This window comes from Protopterus annectens, chromosome 11.part0 (genome assembly GCF_019279795.1).
Source record: "Protopterus annectens isolate FY-2018-M chromosome 11.part0, PAN1.0, whole genome shotgun sequence".
NCBI classification, from domain to species: Eukaryota; Metazoa; Chordata; order Ceratodontiformes; family Protopteridae; genus Protopterus; species Protopterus annectens.
This window is the reverse complement of record NC_056745.1, coordinates 474,497,834-474,518,238: the sequence shown is the minus strand read 5'-3', so window position 1 is coordinate 474,518,238 and position 20,405 is coordinate 474,497,834. Positions and strand designations below refer to the sequence as shown.

At 42.7% G+C, this 20,405-nt stretch overlaps 1 protein-coding gene across 1 annotated transcript in view; it reads left to right on the top strand.

Moving 5' to 3' along the window:
- NAP1L1 (nucleosome assembly protein 1 like 1) overlaps positions 1-20,405 on the top strand; it is a 1,039,563-nt gene that overhangs the window by 902,073 nt on the left and 117,085 nt on the right. The gene's annotated exons all lie outside the window — the stretch shown is intronic.

The following is a 20,405-nucleotide window of genomic DNA, read 5'->3' as shown; positions in this document are numbered from 1 at the left end:
CTTGCAAAGCTGCCTAACAAAATATGAAAAAAAAAAATAATTTCCATAACCTAAGTCCGAAACAAACTTTGATATCTGCACAGGAGTACAAAATACAGGCACCATTCTTTTACCATGTTAGAACTTTCAATACTGTTTTCAAAATGAGGTATTAACACATTCAGACGCTCCCTTGCAAAGTTATTTACCAAAATATGAAAAAAAAATTAATTTCCATAACCTAAGTCCGAAACAAACTATCTGCATATGAGTACAATATACAGGCACCATTCTTTTACCATGTTAGAACCATCAATACTGTTTTCAAAATGAGGTATTACTTGGCACATTCAGATGCTCCCTTGCAAAGTTATTTACCAAAATATGAAAGTATTTCGAGCTTCTGAAGTGAATGTGTGTGTGTATGTATATGTATGTGTGTGTGTATGTGTATATATATATATATATATATATATATATATATATATATATATATATATATACTTACACACAAACGCATGCCTGTGTGTATATATGTGCAAGTACATTATGTACATACATATATATCCATACATATACACACACACATATATATATATATATATATATATATATATATATATATATATATATATATATATATATATTTATATATATATATATATATATATATATATATATATATATATATATATATATATATATATATATATATATATATATATACCCACACACACACACACACACAAATAGGAGGGGGGTGGCTTGCAATGACTCCAAGCAGAGAAAAAACACAACCTGGCTTGTGCATTCATCAGTGTGATAACTGCTACTTATTTGAATAAGTGACAGCTGCTGAGAGTTTTACCTGAAAAGTTATAATGAGTCAGTGCTATATTGTAACCCAACTTACTGCTAATGTGATAATGACCTTCCTTTCATTCCTGCTAAGTTAGGCATGCTCAGACACATGATTGCTGCACATAACCTGTTGACTAGGCATTCATTATATTACCTTGTGCAGCTGTTATGTAACACAGACTTAGTATCAGTAAAGAGAAGACCTGAGTGTCAGTCAAATAGTATAACACTTAGATATTACTGAGGCCTTCCTCCCACCTAAATTCCACACATGACTGACAAAGCCCGGAGAAAAGCACAAAAAATATGGTAGCTCCATGCTGTCAGTAATCACCTAGTGGTAACCTTTATCTCACTCGGGCAGTATATTCTCAAACAGAATAATACAAGCAGAAGTGATGTAACCCAATGTAATTTGCAGACTGACTTTCTCTGTCCCCAGTAACCCCTCCATTTATTTGCATTCTGTATGCACAGGCACCAAAATGACACAAATTGGCCCACCAGTCACTTCAGCCGGAGACCATGTATGCACAAGCACTTCCCTAATTCACAATGAATTATTTCCCCAAGCAACATCCTCATAATTATGTCCAGGTATACATGCACCCAAAATTAAACATTTCCACAAACAGGCCTTTAGTAACATTTCCTAGTATGTGCAACCACCAGCATAAACACTTCAACCAAGCAACCCCTTCAGTAGAATGTTGAGGTATGCACAATATCCAAAATTAAACTCTTCCCCAAACAAAACATCTGTAAGATTTGCTGGTATTAAGCCACCAAAATGAAGCATTCACCCACGCGAACCCTTCAATATAATGTATGCACAGGCACCAGAATGAAAGATTTCCCTGAAACAGCCGTTCAGTAACATTTCCTGGTATGTACAAGCACCAAAATGAAAAATTCAGAAATGAACACAGAATGTGCAGGTGGGAAATTGGATCACATTATCTGTTAAGTAAACATGCATCAGATTCCTTGTACAGGTGTAATACAAGTCAGAGTCATTATCATCTGTTATGACAAAGACCAGAGTAAGTAGTACAGCAGTTGCATCTTACTGAGCATTGGATATACCATGGAACACAGTAAACAGTGGAGAAGCTATGGGACAACAGTGATGTTGCAATGAACTGGACATCCCTCTAAAATTGATGAAAAGGAGACACACTGGTCATGGAGGCTGCCAAGAGACCTACAACAACATTGAAGAAGCTGCAGGAATTTCTGGCAAGTAGTGGTTGTGTACTACATGTGACACCAGTCTCCCGTATTCTCCATGTATCTGCACTATGGGGTGGGGTTGCAAGACAGAAGCCTTTTTTTTACACAAAAACATCCCAGACCTAAATCCAATAGAAAATCTGAGTGGTGACCTGAAGAGGGCTGTGCACAAGAAATGCCCTCGCAAATTTTGGACCAACAGATGTACATAAAGGACATTTGGTTTTCAAGGGTTTCACTTGAAACAGCTGACAGAGGTGAGCAAATCGCCTATGGAAATAATCCGCTTTAGATAGTCAGGAGCACAACAGTATGTAAAACTGATCTAAGGGTTTGCAGCACTTTCAAACTTGACCCTCTGTCTCAACCAATACAATTCCAAAAATAAGACAAACCAGAATACAGTTGCAGACATTTCACACTGCCATACAAAGTTATATAATAAAAATCTCAGTATTCGTCCCTTATTGAGTACAATGCCCCTTTCAGCATGTACCTCACCCATGAATTACCCCCAGAAATGTGACAACACAACCTGCTGGAGAGAAAGGTTGGTCTCACAGAGGCTGCCCTGTGTCTGGAATAGACTTCCCATACAAGTCTAACAGAGCACCTTGCTGACCTTATTCAAGTGCAGCCTTGATGAGTGGATGGGAAGCCACAAATTTGTCTCAGGGGTTCCACCTGTGTCCCTCTTCATAACTGTAGTCCTAAACAAACTGATATCTGTATAATTGTACAGCATACAGATACAGTTCTTTTACCATGTTGTAAGGAGTAATACTGTCTTCAAAATGAGGCATCACGTGGCACAATTACATGCTCCATAGCAAACTTATTTACAAAAATAAAAAAAATCATACTTGCTGCTATCCCAACTAAAGTGGAATTTGCAAATAGTCCTGTCGAGTATGCACAAGCACCAAAATGCAGCATTACCCACAATGACCCCTTGAGTAGTATGCCAGTAGTATATCAGTGACAACATGCTCAATACTATACACAAAAATCCATCATTTCTTCTATTCCATTAATCATACAACCATTTTTGTTTTTTTCAGACAGATGTGGACAGTCATATGAACAGAAGTCTATGCATGTTGGGCATTTCAGTTCTAAAATAAGCAGAAAATAATAATCTAATGCATTAAAAATGTATATACACATGAAAAGATTCACCTATTCTGTCCTTTAAAAATAATATATGCACTGCTCAGGTACATTAAGGCCAATAAACCAGTGTAACCTCACATCTGGATTGCACTTCCCAATTACTTCATCTCATTTGAAGGGATTCCCTCAGTTTGGGGAGTTGTATGTCCCCAGCCTCAGCAATACAGGACAAAACTGACTATATCTGTATATGTCTGATGTTACTGCAATGGATGGAGATCTCACTTTTGCCATTTCAGCAGTTAATATTACGTTATTGCACACAGCATATGTTATAAAGTGCAAATGACAGTCTGCTGCCAAAAATGGCACAACAAGCTTTTACATGAATCCTGTACTTGAGTAAAACACAACCAAACGTGTGCATATGCATTATTTCAGATAAAACAAATCTATACCATTTTATTTCAAATTTCTGCCACGCCACAAGGACAAACATGGGTTTCAACACACCCAAAGCAAAGATTATGCCCGAACTGAAGTGGAAGTGGGTGTTTATTTTGGGACCGGAGGACCACTAAAGAGCGCAGAGAGAAACAATGTCGCAGGGACTTCTAAACATGGAATGTCCTTGATACGAAATTTATGCTACAAAATTACCTTAATATAATGCGTTCTTTGATGCTGATAACTGATTCATTTTGTCAAAACTGCAGAAATGTACAAGCCCAACACCATATTACTACTAGTGCCAATACAATTTACAGTCACACTACATCACACACAACTATGGTTCTGTTAAAGTTACAGCACACATGACCCACTTCTTATCCAGTGATGGTCCATTACTTTTGTAATACTTACCACCCCTGTCATACACTGTACAATTCTCATTAAACAAAAGGTTATACCTCTTCTCCTTAGCTACACACCCTAAGTCAGTTCCCTATGCCCACCCAGTGGTCAGACTATGAGAACAGCTACAAGGGTCATTTCACCACCCCGGTGGAATAAACCTAATATGTCCACAGGTAGTCTCATCAGTCGTGCATAAAAGTTGCTGACAGTCCCAAAAAAAGTTTTACTTCACCTTCCATGCTCATGTGCATAAACATTCGGATCTACAAACCACAAACAGAAAACTGCGTAAGAAGCAGGCATGCCAACTGCTCCCGACCATTTCCACCACAATAAAGATTGTGACCGGCAATGTCAAAGCGTTTTCTACACTAGGAATAAATTCCACATTTGCAGAAAATGAAAGGCAACCTCAGTGGAACTAGTCAGCAAATATGAAGAGCCACTTGACGTATTAAAGCATCTTCAACACAAATTAGGTAAACCAAAAATAAAGCGCTCAGCAAGACTGTAGTGTAGTTCACCAGCAAATCAGAACAGCATGCCTGTGTAAACAACCAAGAAAATCAGCACTTCTGTCGTACACAATGTTCTTATCATCCATGTTCCCTTCACTACATTCACCATGTTTGAGGAACTGCCTCCACTCAAGCAAAAACCATGATTTCAAGCCGCTGTCAGTTTTCACTGTTGGAAGCTTTACTTAACATGAGACAATGGCCCAAATGACTTAGAAAATCGTTTTCTCTTTTTTGGCGGAATTTTTAAAAAGTAAAAGGGATGCTTGATACAGAAAATAAAACAGCTTTTTTAGCCATATGCTTCAAACAAGAGCAGAATTCCGCAGCGTAAGCGGAGTACAACAAGCTAAACAGGTTCTCTCACAAGCTAGTATGTAGTCCAAATACCATTCCTTGGACATCCCTCCACAGCGAATAAAAGAATCAAAAGGAAAAAAAACAGGAAGAAGACATTGACTTACTCACTTCTTTCTCCAAGTTGGAGTCTGACATCTCTTTTGAGGCTATTAGGCTCATAGACTGCCTGCCATCTGCATTTGATCTTGTCAGATTCCTTTGGAGGCTAAGTCGCACGCAACTAGCATGTCGCTGCTGACCATTTAGGTTGACAAAGCCAAAAGGAAAGTCTAGACTGGTGGTTGTGCTTGTTTACCTACCAGCAGGTATCCCTCTTCACAAATGCATTTTACAGCTTTAACGTTTCTAAAACATCAAGTACAAAATTCATTTTCTGCCCTCTCCCCACAATGTACTTGAGTATATTTTCAGTGTCTTATGCTATCGTTACGGTTTAGCAATCAGGGAAGCCTTTACCCTTACAGATGGCTGTCACTAATATTCCTTGTAAAATAACAGACTTCCATGTTAGGTGCAGCAACACTTCATGAGCTTTCTACGTTCATGGCATCCTATTCGAAAACACCCATGGCCAATTTACCCTGGAAACTTTGTAGGCCAAGAACCTTCCACCCTATTCACCGATCATTTCTGGCACAACAGACAATGATACTTCGAAACAAAGTTGAGTGCAAACCTACTGAATTAGCTTACTTTCTGGCATAGACTGTTGTGTTAAAAGATTTGTTTGCTTTTCTTTGACTGGTACATTAGATTTAGGGAGGGAGTACATTAGGCTTGGGAGGGGAAGGGGGTGTGACGCAAATGGTGGCTTGGATTGCAAGAATCCGATTGGCTGCCACCACTTGCTCTATCAAGAACTTTTAAACAGGATTTTCTACAATAACTTTAATGTGAGCTTAATGTAAAAACACGCTGAATCGTAACTATGTAAGGTAATTTACGCATTCAGTTACGATTTCAGCATGTTTTGCATTGAGCTCAGCTACAAATCTGGAATACAGTTTTTCACGCTTGTGGAAGGCACTCGGGGTAACAGCTTCCAATTAGTATCTTATGACTCGCTTGGTGTTAAGCACAGAGGCGCCATGAGAAGGTACTCTGGGTTAATGAGTTAAGCGTATGTATGATTTTGCTTTAAACTATTTTGGACGCCGGTTTAATTATCCAGAAATGTCGTCTGATAGTCATCCGACTACCGGAGTTCACAAAAAACGCAAGTAAAAGGAGAGAACTGAGGCCCAAAACCGACTAAGCTTCTAAGGCATTCGCCGGTTCTCAGTGAGGCGCTTTTGCAGCCTCTGATGCCCGCTACTTTAGAGTAGCAGGCCGCTACAGACTCCCACATGGAGTCGGCCATGCTGCTGGAAACTCAAGGTATTGGAGCCTCTGATACTATTCCTTCAGATGGGTCCGTAGCCGCTGAGCAGGCACCGGCTTCTGAGGGTTTATTCAGACCTAAACATCTTTACATTAAACCAACCTCAGCTTCAAAGGCAAAGACTACAGCACCTTCTAAAGCAAAGAAACTCGAGCCACGTGCACAGGCCTCTATGCCCAACAGGTGCTCAAAATGGCCGAAGACTTAATTACGTTGAGCAGGGGTTCCCATCCCCCTCCTGATAAGAGGCCTAGGCAAGAGACTGACTATGAATCTTCAGATCAGGTTTCTATTTCTTCTGATTCCTCTTCTGATCAGGAATATTCCCCCCATGAGGATTCTGATGCTGCTGAATCTATACCTTCAGCTTCTCCTCCAGAGGACTATTCTTTTGGCGAAACCTTGTATACCATGAGGGAGCATTTCCACTGGGAGAGCAAAGATTTTTCCGAATCTAAAAAGAGGCTCATGGATTTCCTCTTGCTACCTCAACACAGACCACTAGCCATTCCACCTGTTACATATTGTAGATGTGTTTTCGGAGTCTAGTCTTGCCCCTGACTCCTTACCTCCAGCTCCTGTTAAGTCTGACAGATATTACAGGGTTCCTGACTCTCATAAATTCCTTTTTAAAAACCCTGCTGCAGACCCAGAGACCATTTCACAGGGTCCCAAAGGAGTTGAGGTTTCCGTTGCAAAAAAACTTACCCCCTCTGACAGATTCTAGGGAAGCAAATGCCTCAAGGATTTCCACTCTTACTGTATTCCTTGTTTAGGCCCTGACCACCGACTGCTAAAAATGAAGAAACCAACAAGAACTGGCAACCACACTCCAATTTAATAAATTAATTTAAGTGCTTTACGACTGATACAACACAGCCTTCAGAATACATTCAAAGTACTCCAGTTACATTTATATATTAGAAACTGCACGAAAAGGCGTGAAAATAAAATAATTAACTAAACAAATCAATTTATCCACTTAAAGTGCACTTATTCCTTTTAACTTTGGAATTTAGGAATAACAGTCCTATTCATAACTATTCTAAAAAACATTAATAAAACTTTATAAAGCAAATCTTACCAGTAGTTAAACCAGAATCATCTCTCTAGACTCTTTAATTTCAAAAGACTACTGATAGAAATCGCATCATTCAAACCAGGTATATTACCAGCATCTAGCCTGATTTGCCATTTTAATTCTAATTCATATAATCTAAGTGCAAATGGGCCACCTCTAAAACTATGTGTAATACTGTCAATAACCAAGAATTTAAAGTAGTGATTACTAAACATGTAACATATATAAACATATACTTTGGAATTTAGTGATAAGTGCACTTTAAGTGGATACATTGATTTATTTGTTAATTTATTTTCGTGTCTTTTTTTTTGCTGTTTCTAATATATAAATGTAACTGGAGTACTTTGAATGTATTCTGAAGAAGGCTGTGTTGTATCAGTCGAAAAGCGCTTAAATTCATTTATTAAATTGGAGTGTGGTTGCCAGTTCTTGTTGGTTTCTTCATTTTTAGGCCCTGACCACGACGTAGCTAGTTGTCGGTTTTGTGCTAGATTTAACCAACATACTATTAAGCGGAGGTACGATTTTGCTTTTCACTACTTTGGCAGGCGATTTAATTATAATATGTTGGACATGCTTCCGACTACCGGAGTTCACAAACGACGCAAGGATAAGGACAGGCCTCCGAGGTCCAAATCAGACTGTTTACAAGCAGAGCCAGCTACAGGTTCGGCTGTCGTCAGGTGCTTTCGCAGCCCCTGTCGGCCATTTCAGAACAGATTGCCGAAATGGACTCCCACGAGGAGCCAACTAGGCCTTTGAGTATTCCAGCTGCAGGACCTTCGGACAATGCTCCCTCGGATGGGTCTGGAGCCGCTGTGCAGGTACCGGCTTCAGAGGGGGTTTTCAGGCCTACACAGCTTCTGATGAAGGCAAAGACAAAGGCGAAGACTCCTTCGAAGTCAGACTCCAGCCCAGGCCTCTTCTGATCCGGGACCCAAATCTCAAACAGCTGCTTAAAATGGCGGAGGACTTACTAACCATGATTAGGGGTTCACATCCCCCTCCAGACAAAAGGCCAAGGCAAGAATTGGATTATGAATCCTCTTATCAGGCATCTATTTCTTCAGTGTCTTCCTCTGAACAGGAATATACTTTCCCTCCTTATGAGGATTCTGATGCTGAGGAATCCATTCCATCAGCTTCTCCCCCTGAGGATTTTTCTTTTGGGGAAACTTGACATGAGGGAACATTTTCACTGGGAAGGACAGGAGTACTCTGAATCTAAGAGAAGGCTTAGGGATTTCCTTCTTCCCCAACACAGACCCCTGGCTTTTCCTCCTATTTTGGATATTGTGGATGATGTCTTTTCTGAGGCTAATTTAACTCCAGACTCCTTTCCTCCAGCCCCTGCTAAGCCTGACTGATATTACAGGGTCTCTGACTCCCACCAGTTCCTTTACAAAAATCCTGCTGCTGATCCAGAAACCATTTCTCAGGGTCCTAAGGGTGTTAAGGCCGCCTCTGCTAAAAACCCTTCTCCGTCAGATAAGGATTCTAGAGCTTTAGAGAGATGGGGCAAAAAAGTGTACACTTCTGCTACTTTATCCATTAGGGCTTTAAATTGTCAATTTCATATGCTAAAATATCAGCAATTTCTGCTGTCTGTTATGAAACAAAAGCTAGGTACCATTTCTGCATGTGCAGATAATAAGGAATTACACGATTTGATGCATGCTACTGAGCAAGTGGGAAGCATGGCTTACACTGTGGTTTTGATGCCTTGGAGGCTTCATGCAGGGCGGCTGCCACTGGCACAGTCATTAGAAGGCATGCTTGGTTAAAGGAACAAAACTTACCTGATCAAGTGAAAGCAAAGTTACTGGATGCTCCTGTTCAGCATAATGTTTTGTTTGGGTCGAAGGCTGAAGAGGTGATAAAGCAAATGGAGGATAAGGCAAAATCCATGCAAACGGTTAAGGATTTCTTACAAGTTCAGCCCCCAAGATTTAGCAGAAATTTGCCATCTAAAAATTGGTCCTTTCCCAGTTCGGACAGGCTTCAGAGGGGTAGATATAGGTGCTCCAGAGGGAGGGCCCAAGCACAGACCTAGACAGTGGAGTGCTTCCACCCCCAGGGGTGGAGAGGACAGGCCTCAGTCTTATAGAAAACAGGCTCAATGACTTCCTCTGCATGGCTCCAGGAACCTCTCTCCTGGAAGCTCCTCTAGGAGGAAAACTTTCAACAAAATTGGACTTGCATAACCCAAGACAAGTGGGTTCTGGATGTAGTTTCAAGAGGTTACAAATTCCACTTTCATGCCTTGCCAAGACCAAACGGATGGCCAGACCTACCAAAACACCAATGGGCAGAGGCATTAAACCAGGTGGGATCCCTCATGGCTATGAGGGCCATAGAACTGGTACCACAATCAGAGACTGGGCAAGGCTTTCTAGTTCCCAGAAAACAAAATTCATGGAGACCTGGATCTGTTAGTCTTAAATACTTTCCTGGAGATACCAAAGTTCAAGAAGCTTACTCTGCAGCAGCTCCTGCCAATGTTGAGCAAAAATGCATGGATGGTGACATTGGATTTAAAGGAGGCTTACCTGCACATCCCTATCGGATGGGAGTGCAGAAAATACCTCATGTTCAAGGCCGGCTCGAAACGTTACCAATTCTCTGCGCTGCCCTTTGGCTTGTCTACTGCGCTCAGGGTTTTCACCAAGTGCCTGGCACCAGTAGTAGCTTATTGCAGACTCAAGGGAATTCAAATTTACCCTTATCTGGACGACTGCCTTATTCACGCAGACAGCAAGGATGTCTTGCTCCAGCACCTGAAATTTGTTCAAAATCTACTCAAGTACCTGGGATTCACTGTGAAAATAGTCAAATTTTGACACCTACACAACAGATAACTTTTCTGGGTGCTCTTCTAAACACAACAACCCAGATGGCATTCCTGACATCCGAAAAACAACTACAGCTGGCTTAAACTTTCAAAACCTTGGCGTTAATGTCTCGGCTAACTGCAAGGAAATTCCTGCAGGCTTTGGGTTACATGGCCTCCTGCATCCTTCTCATACCATATGCAAGACTACATATGAGAAAAATACAATGGTACCTAAGTGTATGGTCCCAGCATTGCCACAGTCTAGACACACAGATTGCTGCCTTGCCTACAAAAGGAATTCCACTGGTGGACCATGGCATGTCTTCACAACAAAGGGAAAGCCTTTGGTCTGCCTCCAGGCAGCCAAGTGTTAACCATGGATGCCTCTGATTCCCCTGCATGTGGGCTCCCCATGCGTAAAGGCTTGCAAGGTTTTTGGACAGAGGATCAGAAGCACCTACATATCAATTTAAAAGAAATGTTAGCTGTACATAATGCCCTCTTGGCATTCAGGGATCTTCTACAGCCAGGACAACTACTGATACGGACGGACAACACCACAGTTATGTGGTACATAAACAAGCAAGGGGGTTCACACTCCTACCCCCTTTGCACACTAGCCATTACTCTATGGAACACAGCTCTAGCTTACAAAGTGGATCTACAAGCTCAGTTCCTGCCAGGGAAACAAAATATTCTGGCAGACAGCCTTGAGCAGGAATCTGTCAGACCCACACGAGTGGATGATAGACACCCAAATATTCAAGATTACAGAAGCCTGGGGCTGCCCGGACATAGATCTATTTGCATCCCCCCTCAACCACCAGTTACAGATTTTTTGCAAAAGGACATATCACAAACTAGCATGGAAAGTGGATGCTCTCATTCAGTTGGAGGAACTTCTTGGGGTATGCCTTTCCTCCACTACCTCTTCTTCCACGGATGTTATTAAAGATAAAGCAGGACAGACCCAAGATGATTTTACTGGCCCCAAATTGGCCTCGTCAATTTTGGTACTCAACACTGATCATCTATTTCAGGAGCCTCTTTGGATTCTACCTCAGATTCCAAATCTTTTGTCCCAACACCAGGGCCAGGTTCTGCACTCTCATATCAAAACTCTCAGCCTGGCAGCCTGACGTATTCAGGGTCTATGATTAATCCTACCCTTCCCAAACAGGTCATGGATGTCATCTTAGAAGCCAGACGGCCTAGCACTAGAAAATCTTATGCAGGTAAATGGAAGAGATTTTGCACCTGGATGCATGCTCAGAATTCGGATCCTCTCATTCCTAATATCCCATTGATTTTACATTACCTGACAGACATGCTTCATAAGGGTTTATCCTTCTCTTCCATAAAAATTCATGCCTCAGCTATCTCTGCACATTACAATACAGATCTTCCAATCTTTTCGCATCCACTTCTGAAACAATATCTCACAGGAGCAAAGAATTTAAGGCCCCCTAGGACACCAAACATACCTGCATGGGACCTCAACTATGTTCTGGAAAAACCTTTTGAGCCTGCTGCCACATCTGATATTAAGTATTTGTAATGGAAGACAGCTATCCTACTGGCTTTGACTTCAGCCAGGAGAGTCCGAGTTACAAGCACTCATGGCTGTTTAACCTTATATTATTTTTCATCAAGATAGGGTGTCTTTAAGGACTGATCCTACTTTCATGCCGAAAGTGGTTTCCAAAGTGGCTTTAAATCAAGCTGTTCACCTGCCAACTTTTTTCACTAATCCACAAAATAAGGGGGAAAGGATCTTGCATTCCTTAGATGTACACAGTTTCGTTTTTACCTGGACAGAACCAAGGATATCAGGAAAACAGAGCAACTGTTTGTTTCTTATGCAACAAATTCCCAAGGCAAAGCTATTTCAAAACGGACCATTTCTAAATGGATTGCTCATGGAATCAGATTTTGTTACTCATCATGGAAAGCAAACCCCAGGAAAAATTAAGACTCACTCTACCAGAGCTGCTGCTACTTCAGCTGCCTTTTTCAGGGGAGTACCTACCAAAGACATTTTGGAAGCTGCAACTTGGAGTTAAGTGCATACTTTCGCTAAGCACTATAATCTCCCTCTTTACTCTTAAGTCTAGGGCAGGCTTTGCTTTTGCAGTCTTGCAGGGCCTTCTAGCCGCCCCTTCTACTCTATAACCACCACCCTTTATCTCAGCTTTGGGATTCAACCCTACAGTGATGACTGCAACAGTGAAACACTATGAACATAGTACAGTTGTGTACACTTACCATAAATGTAGATGTTAGTGTCTTCACTGTTGCAGTCTGGGTTACCCACCCTCCAGTCCCCTCTTATATTTTCATTAGTGTGGTTTCCTACTTCACCCTTTTTCTGAGGTGCATTTGCTACAGGGTATGGAGTTTGTTGTATGTTACATTTTTGTTTTACTATTAGCCTTCACTTTTGGGCACCTGACATCTGGGGCAAGAAACTGGAGAACATGGCATCGGCTGGCAGCTTTGTACTCTGACGCTCTGATGTCAGGGAGCATGACTGAACAGCCGACGCCGGACCCAGCCTTTGGGATTCTGGCTGACCGAGGGCTGCCTGCCGGCAGGAAGAACCCTGCAGTGATGACTGCAACAGTGAAGACACTCTAACATCTACATTTATGGCAAGTGTACACAACTGTAATTTGCATATGGAAAGGATATGTCAAAGCAGACTATTTCAAAGGATAGGCCACTGCATTCGTTTCTGCTACTTGCACCATGGCAATCCAGTGCCTAAGGGCATTAGGCCACATTCATCCAGAGCTCCAGCGACTTCAGCAGCCTTTCTCAGGGGTGTACCAACCAAGGACATTTTAGAGGCTGCTACTCTGAGTTCAGTGCACACCTTTACAAAGCACTATCATCTGCCACTCTTCTCTAAATCCAGGGCAGGCTTTGCCACTGCAGTTCTGCAGGGCCTCCTAGCCGCTCCTAATGCTGTTTAGGTCCAGCCTCACATCCATAGCTTTGGGACTCTACCCAAATGTAATGACTGCAACAGTGAAACACAAAACATAGTACAGTTGTGTACACTTACCATAAATGTAGATGTTAGTGTATTCACTGTTGCAGTCCAGGTTACCCACCCGCCATCCCCCTTTCTTCTGATGGAACCCATCTTTCCTTCTCTGATTAATACAACCTATGTGGTGTATTTGCTTGTAGATGAAGGTAGTTTATGTTGGTACATGTATTTATATATGTATATAAATTTTGGCTACCCTTTTAAGGGTCACCTGACGTCTGGGGCAAGAAAAACTAAAGAAAATGGCGTTGGCCACATCTTTTATACCCCTGACGACCTGACGTCAGGGAAGGGGTGACAGCAGCTGACACAGGACCCAGGACTTTGGAATTCAGGCCGACTGAGGGCAACCTGCCAGCAGGATTACTCAAATGTAATGACTGCAACAGTGAATACACTAACATCTACATTTATGGTAAGTGTACACAACTGTACTTTGCCCTCAGTCGGCCTGATTAACAAAGTCTTTGGTCCTGCGTCGGTTGCTGTCCCTTCTTCCATGATGTCAGGTCATCGGGGGTATAAAACATGCAGCAGACGCCATTACATCAGTCTTTCTTGCCGTGCGGTACCCGAAGCAGAAGCAGTTAGCAAGTGCTGATCGGCAGACTCCTGAAATTTTCGTTTTCGAGTTTCAGAACCAAAGTCTTCAACTAAAAAGCTGAGTACCCCGTTGGGGAAACTTTCTTGCTCCTTACCAATGTCAGTAAAATTTAATTGCATTACTTGTGGGAAGCAAATACCTCATAAGGATTTTCATTTGTACTGTATTCCTTGCCTAGGCCCTGACCACTACGTATCTTGCTGTCGGTTTTGTGCTAAATTTAATCAACGCACTATTAAACGTCTGTATAGTTTTGCTTCTAAATATTTTGGCTCATGCTTTAATTATCCAGAAATGTAGTCTGTTAGCAATCCGACTACCGAAATACCTAAAAAAACGCAAAGAAAGGTGCAGGCTGTCAAGGTCCAAAACTGTCTATGCTTCTAAGCCAGTTTGCCAGTACTCAGGTGCTTTCGCAGCCCCTGATACCCGCTGCTTCTGATTCACCTCTACTGAGACCCATTCGGAGTCCGGTATGCCACGAGATGCTTCAATTATGGAACCTGCAGATGTCTCTACCTTAGATGGGTCTGGAGCCGCTGTGCAGGCACCGGCTTCTGAGGGTGTTTTCAGGCCTGCAGATTTGTTATTGGACCAATGCCATCTTCAAAACTAAGGCCAAAATCTGAATCTGTCTAAAAAGACACCTGTGCCACATGTGCTGGTCTTTATGCCTAAAAAAAAAAATGATCAAAATGGCTGACTATGTAATTACTCTGATCAGGTATAGCCAACCCCCTTCTAAGAGGCCTAGGCAAGACTTTTATGAATCTTCTGAACAGGATTCTATTTCTTCTGACTCTTCTAATGAACAGGATTTGTCTATACCTACTTATGAGGAATCTGATGCAGAAGATTCCATTCCTTCTGCTTCTCCCCCTGAGGATTTTTCTTTTGGGGAACTTTACATACCTTAAGGGAACATTTCCACTGGGAAAGTCAGGATTTCTCTGAATCTAAAGAGACTTTGGGTTTTTCTTCCTCAGCATAGGCCTTTGGCTGTACCTCCTGTTCTAGACATTGTTGGTGTTTTTTTCAGAATCTAGTATGGCTCCTGATTCTCTGCATCCGGCTCCTTGCAAGCCAGACATGCTACAGGGTTCCTGACTCCCACAAATTCCTATTCAAAAATCCTATTTCAGATCCTGAAACCATTTCTCAGGGTCCCGAGGGTATTAAGGCCTCTACTGCTAAGTCCTATCCCTTCTGATAGGGGGAAAACTGGCACTTCATGCAAGAAACTGGCAACTTATAACCCAGGGCAAATGGGTTTTAAATATAGTATCCCAGGGATACAGATTTCATTTCCACACGTCCATCCCAAATGGATGGCCAGACCTGCCCCCAAATCAGTGGGCAGAGGCCCAGAAACAAATACTGTCCCTCATGAACATGGGGGCTATTCAACCAGTACCAGAAGAGGAAAAGGGACAAGGCTTCTATTAAAGACTATTCCTGGTACCCAGAAAAGACAAATCATGGCATCCAATTCTGGACTTACCTACTCTAAACACATTTCTGGACATTAAGACTCTTTACTTTCTATGCTAGGCAAAGATGCCTGATTGGTAACTCTAGACTTAAGAGGCTTACCTGCATATCCCAATCAGGGAATCTTGCCGAAGATGCCTCCGCTTCAAAGCAGGCTACTTGCATTGCCAGTTCTCTGCACTGCCCTTTGGCTTATGTACTGCGCCTAGGGTCTTCACAAAGTGCCTGGCTCCAGTAATTGCATTTTGCAGGCAAAGAAATATTCAAATATAGCCATACCTGGACGATTGTCTAATTCAGGCAGAAAACAGGGACATTCTTCTAAAACATCTGGCGTTTGTAGAGAGTTCTGACTTCAACATGTTGACATGCAAATGGGGAAGTCCGGACATAGTTCTGGGGTGAGGCAAAAAGATCTATCAGTTGGACAAATTCTGCACAAGAACACCTCACAAAAAAGCCTGGCAAGTGGATGCTCCATCATTCAGCTGGAGAAGCCTGTCAGTCTATGCTTTTCCCCCCTCTACCTCTGCTCTTTAAAGTTCTACTAAAAGTCAAATAGGACAAACCAAAAATGATTTTGATTGCTCCAGACTGGCTTCGCCAACACTGGTACCCACTCCTGCGCAGTGTCACCTTCCACCGTGGCACCTGCCTCAGACACCTTACTGTCTCAGCAGAACAACCAAATTCTGCGCACTCAGCTCCAAACTTTGAATCTTGCAGCGTGGCTAATCACCTAAATTCACCCTTGGCATCCCTCAGCAAACCTGTGATGGATGTCATTTTGTTGGCAGGAATGCCTAGTACTAGAAAATCTTATGCTGACAAATGGAAAATATTCTGTGCTTGGAATCAGTCACAAAGGGATAAGCACAGCAGTGCCCAATATTCCTCAGATTTTTCGATACTTAATTGATGCTTCACAAGGGCCTGTCCTTTTCTTCCATAAAAATCCACGCCTCAGCCATTTCAGTTCATTACAACACAGAACCTCCTCTCTTCTCTCATCCTCTGTTAAGCAGCATCTCAGAGGGGCCAAAAATTTAAGACCACCCAGGAGAGCTCCAACCCCTGCCTGGAATCTCAATTTTGTATTGGAAAAACTCACTCTCCCTCCTTTTGAGCCAGCTGCTACCGCAGACTTAAAATTTCTCCTGGAAAACTGCTTTCCTTTTAGCAGTCACTTCAGCTAGGATTTCCGAATTGCAGGTTCTTGCGGCAGTGGAGCCTTTCATTATTTTTCATGCGGACTGGATGTCTCAGGACCAATCCATCCTTCATGCCTAGGGTGGTATCCAGTGCGGCTCTTAATTAGACCATTCATTTGCCAACTTTCTTTCCAACCCACAGAACAAGGGGGAGCGGATTTTGCATTCATTGGATGTACACAGGCCACTTTGATTTACTTGAACAGGACAAAATCTCAAGAAAATCTGAACTAATTGTGGCATTTGCTGCAAGGGCAGAGGGAAAGGCTATTTCAAAGCGGACTATTTCCAAATGGATAAGCCATTGTATTGGTTTCTGCTATATGCACCATGGTAAAACTATCACCCAGGGGATCAGATCTCATTCCACCAGGGCTGCATCTACTTTTACAGCCTTTCTCAGAGGTGTGCCTACCAGAGACATTCTAGAAGCTACCTGGAGCTCAGTTCATACGTTCACCAAACATTACCATTTACCTTTCTTTAAATCCAAAGCTGGCTTTGCCACTGCTGTCCTGCAGGGCCATATTGCTGGTCCTAATGCTGTATAAATCCGTCCTTCCAACCATAGCTTGGGGAAACTACCCAAATGTAATGACTGCAACAGTGAAACACTAACATAGTACAGTTGTGTACACTTACCATAAATGTAGATGTTAGTGTATTCACTGTTGCAATCCTGGTTACCCTCTTTCTAACCCCCCCCCCCTGTTTTTTCTCTCACTATACCTCTACTTTCCTTTATGCTTAAAAGCCTTTTTGGTGTATTTGCTTTTGTTTGGAGGTATATCATTTTGTGTGTTTCATTAAATATTTGGCTCCCCATTTGGGGGGGCACCTGACATCTGGAGCAAGAAAAAGTGATGTAACTGCATCTGCTGCATGTTTTATACCCCTGACGTCATGGAAGAAGAGGCAGCAACAGACGCAGGATCCAAGACTGTTAATCAGGCTGACTGAGGGCAACCTGACAGCAGATTGCCCAAATGTAATGACTGCAACACTGAATACACTCTAGCATCTACATTTATGGTAAGTGTACACAACTGTACTTTACCCTTCCTCCAACCCCCTGACTTCCCTTGGCTCTACCTTTCCTTGTTTGGTGCATTTGTTTTTTTTTTTTGTTGATGTACCATACCATATAATTGCTCCCCATTGTGGGGGGCACCTGACATCTGGGGCAAGAAAAAATGATGTAATGGCATCTGCTGCATGTTTTATACCCCTGACGTCATGGAAGAAGCATCAAACGCAGAAATCCAAGACTCTGGTATTTAGGCCGGTTGAGGGCTACCTGCAGGCAGATAACCCAAATGTGATGACTGCAACAGTGAATACACTCTAACATCTACATTTATGGTAAGTGTGCACAATTGTACTTTGTGGTACATCAACAAGCAGGGGATCCCACTCTGCAGGTTAGCCATGGCCCTGTGGCACATGGCAATGGACATGCAAGTCCATCTGCAAACTCAATTCCTGCCAGGCAAGCAAAACTCACTGGCAGACAACTTGAGCAAAAATCTCCTAGACCCACACGAGTGGCAATTTGAGCCCAGCACCTTCAACCTGATTCGGAAATGTGGACCTCAGAGGTCGATCTTTGCCTCCCCCTACAACCACCAGCTCAGCAAATTCTGTACCAGGAATCCTCACAGCAGGCCTGGAAGGTAGATGCCCCATCTTTTCAGTGGTAAATCTCTCAATTTATGCCTTCCCTCTCTGCCCCTTCTCTTATTACTCAAGATAAGACAGGACAGACCAAGGATAATTCTGATTGCCCCAGACTGGCCATGCCAGCACTGGCAGCCTTTCACCATTGCCACCCTGGCACCTACACCAGAACCCAACCTTGCTCTCAGCAGGAGGGACAGATTTTGCATCCACATCTGCAAACCCTAAATCTTGCAGCCTGGCTTATTCCTTGAATTCTCCCCCACAGAAACCCTAAGTAAGCAGGTTCTGGACGTCATTCTTGAAGCCGGAAGACAGAATACAAGAAAATCTTATGCGAAGTGGAAAAGGTTCTGCTCCTGGATTCTATCTAAAGAGGACACAGCACTGCCCTCCTTACCTCTGTTCCTGTATTACTTGGCAGGTCCTTCTCTTCCATTAAGATCCATGCCTCTGCTATCTCTTTATTACAACACTGAGCCACCTCTCCTCACCCCCTCATCACAGTTCCTGCGAGGGGCCAACAACTTAAGGCCACCAAGGAGAGCACCTGCTTGGGACCTTAACTTTGTACTGGAAAAGCTCACGCTCCCCCTTGAACCTGCAGTGTCGGCAGAGTTAAAATTCCTCTCTTGGAAAACAGCCTTGCTTCCTGCCATCACTTCAGTTAGTGTTTGAGCTGCAAGCACTTATGGCTGTGGAGCCCTTAATTATTTTTCATGCTGACAGGGTCTCCCTCAGAACAAACCCTACTTTTATGCCTAAAGTGGTGTCCAGTGTAGCTCTCAACCAATCTATCCATTTGCCAACCTTCTTTCCTAATTCTCAAAATAAAGGGGAAAGGATCCTGCACTCTAGATGTGCACATACAGCTCAGATTCTACTTTGACACGACTAAGCCCTTCAGGAAATCCTACCAGTTACTAGTCGGCTTTGCACCAGGGGCAGAGGGCAAGGCCATATCTAAAAAAAACTATTTCCAAATGGATAGCACACTGTATCCATTTCTGTTAAACACCATGGGAAACCAACCACTTAGTTGGTCAGAATGCATTCCACTAAGGCAACTTCTACCTCTATAGCATTCCTCAGGGGAGTCCCCTACCAGGGACATTCTGGAAGCTGCTACCTGGAGTTCTGTTCATAACTTCACCAAGCATTACCACCTGCCTATATTTTTCCAAATCCAGGGTGGGTTGTGCAACGGCAGTCCTGCAGAGCATATTAGCCAGCCCCATCTCTTGACTGCCTCCACCCAAGTGTGATGACTACAGCAGTGAAACTAAGAACATAGCACAGTTGTGTGCACTTACCATAAATGTAGATGTTTGAGTGTATTCAGTGTTGCAGTCCTAGTTTCCCCTCCCTCCAGCCCCCTTTTCTCTCCTACTCTATCTCTTACTCACCCCTTACAGGGCTATTTGGTTTTTATTAGGTGGTGATCTTTTTTGTGTGTTTTACCATAACTTGGCTCCCTATTTTGGGGGCTCCTGACATTTGGGGCAAGAAAAACTGATGTAATGGTGTCGGCTGCCTGTTTTTGTACCCCCTGACGACCTGCAGTCTGTCCTGGAGCGACAGCAACCATCACAGAAATACTAAGTCTCTGGTGTTTGGGCCAACTGTGGGCTACCTGCAGGCAGATGACCCAAGTGTGATGACTGCAACAGTGAATACACTCTAACTTCTGCATTTATGGTAAGTGTACACAACAGTACTTTCTTGCACTTCTGTGCTTTTGACTATTCTGATTCTAGAAAATGGCTTTCTAGTTGTGCAGCCACAAATCAGTGGTACTTGCCCCCCCAAAAGCTTGTGTACCAGTTGGCCAAGTTGCTATGCCAGCATAGTTTAATTTTTCTTTAGCCAGCAGTCTCATCTAGTAGGAGAGATTTTGGGAATTGAGAGCATGGTTGCATATGGTCAGTGAATCCTTTTGTAAGCATTAAAACTGAGCATGTAGCAGTAAAGGCGCTTCAGAAGTCTGAATAAGTGCATAACTTAAGTGAATCCATTGCCTTGGAGTTTAAAACTGTAGAAGTGCAAAAGATAATTTTCTTAGTCTTGATTCCGAATGTTATGAATGAGAGAATGAATGAGAAATGCATGGAAAGCAGCATAGTGCTCGCCTGATCATGTTTAAAATG